A 10,424-nucleotide genomic window follows, 5' to 3' on the forward strand; every position below is an offset into this window, starting at 1 on the left:
ACATTCTCCCATATGTGAACAGACATGCATATACACCAGCTCACTGCCACATGTGCAACTTCACGTGCCCATATATACACAGAATACGCACACATGTTTATACACGCACGTGCATATACATCTGGATATTGATAAGCAGATGTAAGTGATAAGCTAAGAGGAATATATATATATATATATATATGTGTGTGTGTGTGTGCGTGTGTGTGTGTCTGTGGGTGTGTCTGTCTGGCTGTGTGTCTCTCTGTGTGTATGTGTGTGTACTAGCTGGATGTCCGGCGTTGCCTGGGTGTACAATACGCTTAAACATGATAATTTAATTTATGCAAATTGAGTATGTATCATTACAGAATCCATCCTCTGTTGAATATAAAACATTATAAGGAATAGACTAATTCGTAAAAAAAGTGAAACTTAAAATTAAAAATACATTTTTTGCATTAATGGCGAAGGCTCTGGAAAAACCACGTTGGCTCAATTATTTGCGCCAATTTTAAATAGCCCTTCTTTTATCGTAAACCAAACTCATTAATAAGAAAAAATGTTAATTAAATTGTGAGGTAGAGGCGAGCTGGAAGAGGATCTGTAATCGAATGTCTATCTATTGACCTATATCTCCAGTCGTCAATTATTTGTTACTTAAGAACAAATCATTTGCTAAGAGTTTAATATTTCCTTGCCGGTGTAATGAATAAAAATTCCCCTTTAAAAATTCTTCTTTTTATCTTTAAGAAAAAATATTTAAAGATTATATTTTTTTACAATTTCCGATATTAATCGGATGAATTTCTGTACAAAACATATCTAAGAACACTGCCAGCCATATAAAGTACAATTCTGTGAAGTGGAATTTGTAAAATATAAGCTCAGCCGTTTGGTAACGAATGAGGAATGAACTAAGATACACGTATACACATATTAACTTATATATATATATATAAATATATATATATATATATATATATATATATATATATATATATATATATATATATATATATATATATATATAGCATGACACCCAAGATGAATTTCTTTCCCCCAAAACACCAGGGTTATCCTGTACATAAAAAACGTGTTGTTGGTAACATCGAATTGAAACAGCATCCGATGAGTTGGTGAGAATCAGGAATTTTTTTATGAACACATAAAATCATAAAAATGGCATCCCATTAACGAAACGGCTGTAATGAAGAAATCCAAGATAAAATAAAAAAAGTTATTCAAAAAAGAAAAAATGTACGTCTTTGAATATCAACAAGTTTTGCCCTATATATATATATATATATATATATATATATATATATAGTGCAAAACCTGTTGATATTCAAAGACGTACATTTTATTCTTTTTTGAATAACTTTTTTTAACTAAACAACTTTTCTATATATATATATATATATATGCCTTCAGTAAATATATATATACATATATATATAAATATATATATATATATATATATATATATATATATATATATATATACTGAAAGGTTGTTTAGTCATCTTCCACCTCTTTCCCTATTTATAGAAAGAGTATCACTTTAATTTTGAAGGAAACTATGTACGGTTACCGATTCTAAGTGTCAGGATCCTTCTCCTGCGCGCAGTGAATTCGGGGCATTTTAATTAATTATATAAATACTATTTATCCTGATAAGCGCTTCATCTGTGTTCTGTAAGCACTTTGAATTAACGCTTATTTCACTATTTAACTGACCACGCTGCTCAAGCAATTAAATGATGTGGGGGGCATATAAAAGCGTTAGTATACAGGTTGGTCTCTGTGTATTGATTACTATTCAAAATTATGTTTGATCTATGTCGTTTGGTGTAATGTCCGTAGTATTTCCGTCTTAATCTCGCTCAGATTTGTAAGCATTGTTATTCGTCAAAAGAACTGAATTTAATTTGCTATATTAAGTATTGCCTTGATGGAGCGTAGTTAAATCGATCGCGACTAAACAGTGCCAGACCCTAAAACCAAGTCCGGTTCTTCTATGATTGCTCAGCATTAACTAGTATCACATTGGCGACCAACAAAATTCAGTAAGTGGTCGTTACCCTTTGCACCTATTTCGGAGCGAGTTGGAGAAACAGCAGGAGAAAATAAGCAAGGGAAAGCAATTTTACACTTTTAATAACGTAATAGAAAGTGACGTACGATCATGAAAATGCGTTGGTCATTATATCAAGCAAAAGTATATAGACGAAATAAACTAGTAGGTCTAGTTATACAAAAAAAAAAAAAAAAAACAGAAATGAGGAACGAAGATGACTGATGAGCCAATATTAAGAACAGGATGCTGCCGCCCGGTGTCGTTAAAGGTTCACGAAAAGATATTTAAAATAATAATAATAAAGAAGTTGCAAGTATTACGATGGTTTCTGCAAATTGGGATGGCAGATGTCGGTTCGTGAAACCGGAAGCGGATACAGACATCTTCTTTAGAGGCGAAAGAAGAAACCAATCAAAAAGAAGGCGTATGAAGTGAATTGTACGCGAGAGGTTGCAGCGGTTGATTTCACGTTCTTATCAAATATTAGAGGTCATAAAGAGACAGAATAATATTTAATGAGAAAGCCTTTAATATATATAAAGATGTAATAAGAATAAAGACATAAAATCAAATATGGAAAGCACTCTGATGAGAGCATGCCTCCGCGAAAGTTCAAGAATTATATTCATACTGAATTCCATATTAATCAGATTATAAAACTGAGATAATTTATATTAAGAATTACGATGGTTTTTCGGACTACTGTTGTCATCGTTAGTGTTATTCTCACAATGGTTTTGCCGATGTAACCTCTAGTCACGTTCACATTTTTTTTTTTGCACAGTGATCACCACTTATCAAGGCCCGGAAGCCACTCAGGGATAAGGGTTATTGCAAGTACATCACGTTAATGTGGAGATTTGAAGAAGTATTTACTTAAGGGGGCGGTTCATTAGGAATTTGTTAACATTGGACTTGAAGACATCCAAGTTGTAGTCCGGAGGGAAGCAGGCAGACGGAACAGAGTTCCACAGGCGTGCAGTTCTAAAAAAGAAGCTTTGTTCATGGAATCCGCGTTTTGATTGCAGCACAGGTATCTCATTGATGTTTTTAGTCCTACTGTCGACTCCAGGATTTTACACAGTATTCGAAGCGAAACCCTTCATTCAATTCACGAAATAAAATTGTCTCCCATAACGCATTAGCTAGTAGATGTGGAAGTGGAAGCCTCCGTTCAGTTTAAAAAAAAAAAAAACATGGATACCCCTGTAAGGGTAACTGCGCCTGTAATTATCAGGCAAGGGTAGAGGTACAGGATGAGTGGAACCAATGGCAACCCATTTTAGTACTGACCAGGCTTAAAGTTGCTTAACTTCAGTGATTTAACGAGAAAGGGGGTATCAACGTGATTCTGCCGTATAGCTAATACAAGGTTTAATTAATTCGCAATTGTGTTCTTAGTATACCCCACATGGGAACTCGAACGTTCAGTAATCAAAGGAGTGTCACAACTAAATTTTAAACCATACTTTTACGCCATGGCTTTTTGCAAACAATACAAGCATACATTTTAAAACTCTTAAAATAAGAAAATCAAATGCAATAATCGACTTAATATATTTTTAATTTACTACAAACTGAATATTTATTCAAATAAAAATAAAATTTTAAAAAATGTATCAAAATAACATCCCAAAGTATTATTTATTTTCAAAATTACTTTCCTCTAAATGCATGGGTGTTTATTTTTAAAACCAAACCATTTAAATATCTGGTGTTTAATTTAATATCTCAAAATAAAACGGATTAATTCCTAACGATAAAGAATCTTTTAAGAGTTGGAAAGCATTTAATCATTTAAACTGTAGAATAGATCATCATTTCCGGTCTTTAAATACTTAATAAATACTCATCAATTAGAATATTAAATTGTTGGAAATAATTGACTTGAAATAATTTTATGATGAGAGAAAAAATAATAATATTACGTAAACTAAGTACATTTTAGTTCTTATTTCGAGCTATAATATTAAACCAATCAAATACACTTTGTACGAAATAATGGTTTCGACCAAACGAATATGTCTTATAAAAGATAACAATAACATAATATCGAATATAATATGCCAAATTGAATCCATTGTGGCAGTTAAATGCAACGCACCCACCAAAATACTTTTTTCTAAGAATGCAAGAATATTGAAAATGAAAATTTAAGTTTGACTGTAACAAAAAACTGAAAGTATTTGTCAAATTATACACATAAGAATCCTATGTTAAAGCTATCTATATTCTCAGCAGAAATTGCGATTTCAAAGTAAACCAAACTAGTCCACAGAAAATGATATATCAAAGTAAACTATAACAATCCACAGACAATGATATGTTTAAGTTAACCATATATATACACGTAGAATGCTATGTACAGTTTACCATATCAGTCCACAGAAAATGATATGTCAAAGTTAACAATACCAAGACACCGAAAATGCTATGTCAAAGGTAACCGTACAAGTTAACAGAAAATGTGACGTGAACTTTAACCATATATGTCAATGGAAAATTATATGACAAAATTTACCATACCATTTCCTAAAAATTCTATGGCAAAATAAAAAATACTAATTCACAGAAAATGTTCTGTAAAAAACTTAATAACCTCAGTCAAATAAAAAATTCTTTGTAAAAGGTAAGTGCCAACGGAGAATGCTACGCCAAAGTTTCCCATACTAGGATAAGCAACATTTTATGTATGAGCTAGCCGTATTAGTCAAACGAAAATACTATGTCAAAATTACCGATGTCAAATAAAAAATCTATATAACAGTTAACTATTATAGACAAACAAAATGCTCTGCAAAGGTTAATCATATCAGTCAAACGAAATGGTGTATTAATGTTACCCATATACAAACTGAAAATGATATTTCAAATAAACCATTAGATACAAGCAAAAAATACTATGCGAAAATTACCAGCCCAATCAAACTCTGTGTATGAGCAAAACGTATCAGTCAAGTGAAAATGCTACGTCAAAATTAACCGCACCAGTAAACTAAACATTCTATGTAAAACTTAATCTATATCCCTTGCATTAAAATGTTATGTCAAAGTTACCATACCAGTAAACATTATATGATAAAACCGCTTCAATCAAATGAAAATACTATGCCAAAATAAATTATATCATTCAAATGAAAATACTATGTCAAAGTTAACCATTACAGTCAAATAAAAATTATGCGTCTAAATTAAATATATCAGTCGAATAGAAAATGCTATGTTAAAGTTAACCAGGTCTGTCAAATAAAAATTATGCGTCTAAATTAAATATATCAGTCGAATAGAAAATGCTATGTCAAAGTTAACCAGGTCTGTCAAATAAAAATTATGCGTCTAAATTAAATATATCAGTCGAATAGAAAATGCTATGTCAAAGTTAACCAGGTCTGTCAAATAAAAATTATGCGTCTAAATTAAATATATCAGTCGAATAGAAAATGCTATGTCAAAGTTAACCATTACAGTCAAATAAAATCATGCGTCTAAATTAAATATATCAGTCGAATAAAAAATGCTATGTCAAAGTAAACCATTACAGTCAAACGATAATGCTTCATGAAAGTTACGCACATCAGTCAAATCTAAATTCTTTGTCGGAGTTTACCCCATCAGTCAACTAAACATCATATGTCAAATTAACTATACCAGCTAAATTAAAATTCTATGTCAAAATCACAATAAAATTAATACGAAATTGCTATATTAAAATTAAGCATTGGTAATGTTTATGATTGGTCAATATTATGCATCACATAAATTTTATAAACATTGTTGTTGATTTCCTTGGTACGTTTCTTTGTTTCTATTCCCCACCGGACGCGTTATCGGGATTATAGTTTTTTGTTTTTTGTCATAAGGTCTCCAGCAGACTATGTGTTTTGTAGTTGTTTTTTTTCGGTCACTTACAGCAAGTAGTAGTGATTCCATTTAAATTATCTTTATCTTTATTCTGCTTAATTCTATTCATTAAAAAACATCAATCGAGATTTAAAACTATGACATTAGATAAGGAAAAAAGAAAGAAAAAGATCATGACAAATAAGTTAGAATAGTAAAGAAATAAAAGATACTTAAAAACAGAATAAAGAATTCAATATAAACTAGGGCAAGAAATTGCATGGGAAGATGGTTGAAAAAATGCAGAAAACAAAGAAAAAACAACGTAAGATGAAGAAGAAGGAAATGGAAAACAAAATAGAAATTAATATAAATAAAATGCATTAACATATAAAAATTAAACATAAAAATCGATAACATGATATATTAACCATTATTTCAGAAAAAAAAACTAAATATAAAGCGACTTTCGCTTTGAGATAACCAAGATCGGCTTAATCGGATGGATTTGCACGGATGTTTGCCAAGATATGATGAAACCGAAAGACGATGGAGGAGACGAAGCATTCAGATGATCTCCAAATTCGTAAAAAAGTCACGAAGAAAGTTTCTGTCCTTCCATTTGTATGTGTCTATATCATTTTCTTAAAACATCCAACAATAAAAGGCACATAAAATACTGGCTTACTGTACAAAGAAATTACACCTGAAGAGATCGCAGGAGACGAATCTCGAATTAACACAATATACCGGATAACTTGTAAATGTAGTATAATCGTAAACTATGTTAAAAATGGCCATTATCAGATCAGATATTTTATTACATAGAAATAACACACACACACACACACACACAGGTATATATATATCCTTCTCTTTATATATATATATATATATATATATATATATATATATATATATATATATATATATATATACTAGCATTTCAGCCCGGCGTTGCTTGGGTGTTTGGAGGTGTATGCTGAGCAAAAAAAAAAAGAGTAAATTCTTTTTTAATTTGACGCCTATTATGACCCCTTAAAATTTATAGTTTCGGGCTCAAATCACTTTATTAAGTTAGATCCAGGTTCAAGGAACCTATATCTAAAATTTCAAGTGTCTAGACACAAAATTGTCGGAGGAGTTTGGTAGAGTTCCTAAAGGTCAAATCGTTGAAATTTGACCCCTTAACAGCCAAATTTCTGGCTGACACCCGTCACATCGAGTTTCCCAAATCTCAGTACCCGGTATTTCAAATTTCTAGTCTATAGACTAAAAATTGAAAGAGTTATTGTGTAGGGAAATGTACACAGACAGACAGACAGACAGACACGTTCACTTTTATGTATATATATATATATATATATATATACATATATATACATATATGTATATATTTTGACAACTCATTATTCAAGCACGTCTAATAGAACTCTACTGGCTTCTTTTATCCGATTTATATGTATATATATATATGGAGAGAGAGAGAGAGAGACGAAATAAAGACGAAACGTTGATGAACACATAATACGGTTTGTTACTTTTTATTTCTCTATTTTGTCGGAATACTATTTCCATTATATGTGTGTGTGTGTGTGTGTGTGTGTGTGTGTGTGTGTGTGTGTCAAAACATAGATTCCATGAACAAAACTTTTTTCTTAGAACTCTCTTCCGTTTGCCGGTTTCCCACCTGACTACAACTTGGATGTCTTCAAGTCCAACATTAACAAATTCCTTATAAATCGCCCCCTTAAGTAAGACACTTTATCAAATCTCCATTACTAACGATTACTACGATATTATCCCATTGGTTACTGTAAACGCAATAACCCTTATCCTCGAGTGGCTTCCGAGCCTTTACAAGTGGTTACTACCATGTAATATATATATATATATATATATATATATATATATATATATATATAGTCATACATATTAAGTACTGCTTCGTTGTATCACAACTCTTCAGTGTGGCTAGATATGAAATATTAAGGAACACACTTGAATGCGGAGAATAATACACATGAAACACATGCTTGAGCCAGACAACCTGCTGCCGGGACAAAACATGAAGACGCTTTATAGGGAACGAAAAACAATGAAGCTGCATATCAACAAGTTCTACATCCCCATTACGAATCCCCCTCCAATTGTATTCTCACCGTCCCCCATACAAAGAATGCGAAACAAAATAGACGAGAAGGGTCAAGGAGGAGGGAAAGACCGAGGATAGAGCGCTGACCAGACCTCCGCTGGACAAGCGCGAAGAGAACTGGGACCTTGGGGAAGCTTAGTGTCACTCAAATTCCAGTACAGACCAATGGCCGCTGCCAGCGGGAAATCAATGGTGAGAGGCTCTTGTGATAACGCAAATTCATTTGTAAATGCTATCGAAGGAGGTGGAGAGTGCTGGACGTCTGAGGAGACTTGTTATCACTCGGCTTCCAGGTCAAGGCACGCAATCAACATATATGTTGTGTAGTGGGGGTTTCATATTAAAAGAGAAATGATGGGGACATTCATATCAAAGAGATACGGCGGACATATATATATATATATATATATATATATATATATATATATATGATGATTGCAACGTCTTGTCAGACGAGTGCCACTCCCTCAGACATTTAAAATCCATGAGCCCAAATGCCTGAGGGAGTATCTATACAAAGATGATGTAACAGAGTCTTAGCTTTGTACGACAGCTAAGTCTCTCTCTCGGTTCAACATGTTGAGATCCAACAACAAGCAAGAGCAAGATAGCCAGCAACAAATTAAACTGCAGACCAGCTTAATGCGGGTACTGGTCTCCCGCTTTATGGTTTTTAAATCAGAGATTTGCTTCTCCTAGAAAGGTTGCCTTCACCACGGCTTACGGGAGCCCTCTCCACCCCAATACACATATACGCACACACACAAATATATACGGTGCTAGTTGGCCGTTGACCCAGAAAAAGAGTTCATTCGCCCTTTGGAAGGTCTTGTTTTTAATCCTCCAGGGAGACTAGCCGCTCTCCTCACCAAACAAGTCTGGTGGGGGAACCAGTTTAGTCGCCGGTGACCCGACCATATATATATATATATATATATATATATATATAAAATTTAAAGGAGATTAGAATAATAGTCTAAAGAGCTAAGTGTATTTTAATGTAACAGTGAAATTACTAGTTTAATTAAAATACAGGAAATGCTCGTTGTAATTTAGATATATAATAAGCTCGATAGTTAAATGTCCTAGAGCTAATTCAATATTAAGTAATGTGATTTACAATTTAAAAATTAAAAAAAAAAAATTAATTTAAAAATCAAATTTTAATTAAATTAAAAATCAGTTTCATAAGAAGGAACAACAACAAAGTCAATTTGACTTTGTTGTTGTTCCTTCTTATGAAACTGATTTTTAATTTAATTAAAATTTGATTTTTAAATTTTAATTTTTTTTTTTTTTTTATTTAAATTGTAAATCACATTACTTAATATTATATATATATATATATATATATATATATATATATATATATATATATATATATATATATATATATATATAACAATGATGAGGTCAGGGAAGAGAGACGAGAAGACATGTATACATATTACAGTTCTGTGATGTTTCTTCTTAACTCATATAGTGAAGATGATAGCGTGATAGATGCATAATTCTTGGAACACATATAGAGAGGAAGAGAGATACATATTCTTGGAATGGTTACACAATGTCCATAATAAGATGATTAACACATTACCTTTTAATTTGTGGCATGATAATACGAAGACAAACAGTAACAGATATCGATGGTGATTCTTTATTTCATTGGATTGGTCGAATGATGATGATGTCAGGAATTCACATTTGTTCTACGTTAGTAGGGGGTAGTCTTTTCATACCAACTCTTTTTCCTTGGTATCTCTTCTATCATTGTGTGAGGTCAGTTTAGTATAATAGTAAACCATATTGGAGCCTATTTGTGTACAGGAGGGCACAGTGTGACGTTGAGCTTTATATATAGATATAAAATTCAATGGTAAACATTTTTTTTCGTAATCGCTATTATTGCGTCATGCACGCGTGGGAGTCAAAAAACAAAATGAAATAAACGCGATAGCAAGTACCTAAGCCATGCAGGTCGCATGTTTTTAAACTGTTGTTCTTTTACGGTGTTTTTTTTAGTTCATTATTCACGTTTTTCAAGGCATAAATGATTGTATTAATGCATTTTTGTTTTTCAATACTATATAATTGTTCTATAAAAGTCTATAGTCTATATTGACTGCTTACTAACAGGGAGTTTTTCTTTAAGTAATAATCAACATGAATTGGTACAAGTATATTAAGGCTGCTGCAAAGAAAGCCGTCTTCATCTACCATGCTAGAACAGTATTAACGCCGTAGAGCATCCTATATCTTTACAAAGCAACAATTCGCCTATGCATGGAGTATTGTTTCCACATCTTAACCGGAACATCTTCCACTTCTCTTTCAGTCTTAGCTTCAAATCTAGTATGTGCTTTACTCCAG

This window comes from Euprymna scolopes, chromosome 35 (genome assembly GCF_053919585.1).
Source record: "Euprymna scolopes isolate OS-2025 chromosome 35, ASM5391958v1, whole genome shotgun sequence".
NCBI classification, from domain to species: domain Eukaryota; kingdom Metazoa; phylum Mollusca; class Cephalopoda; order Sepiida; family Sepiolidae; genus Euprymna; species Euprymna scolopes.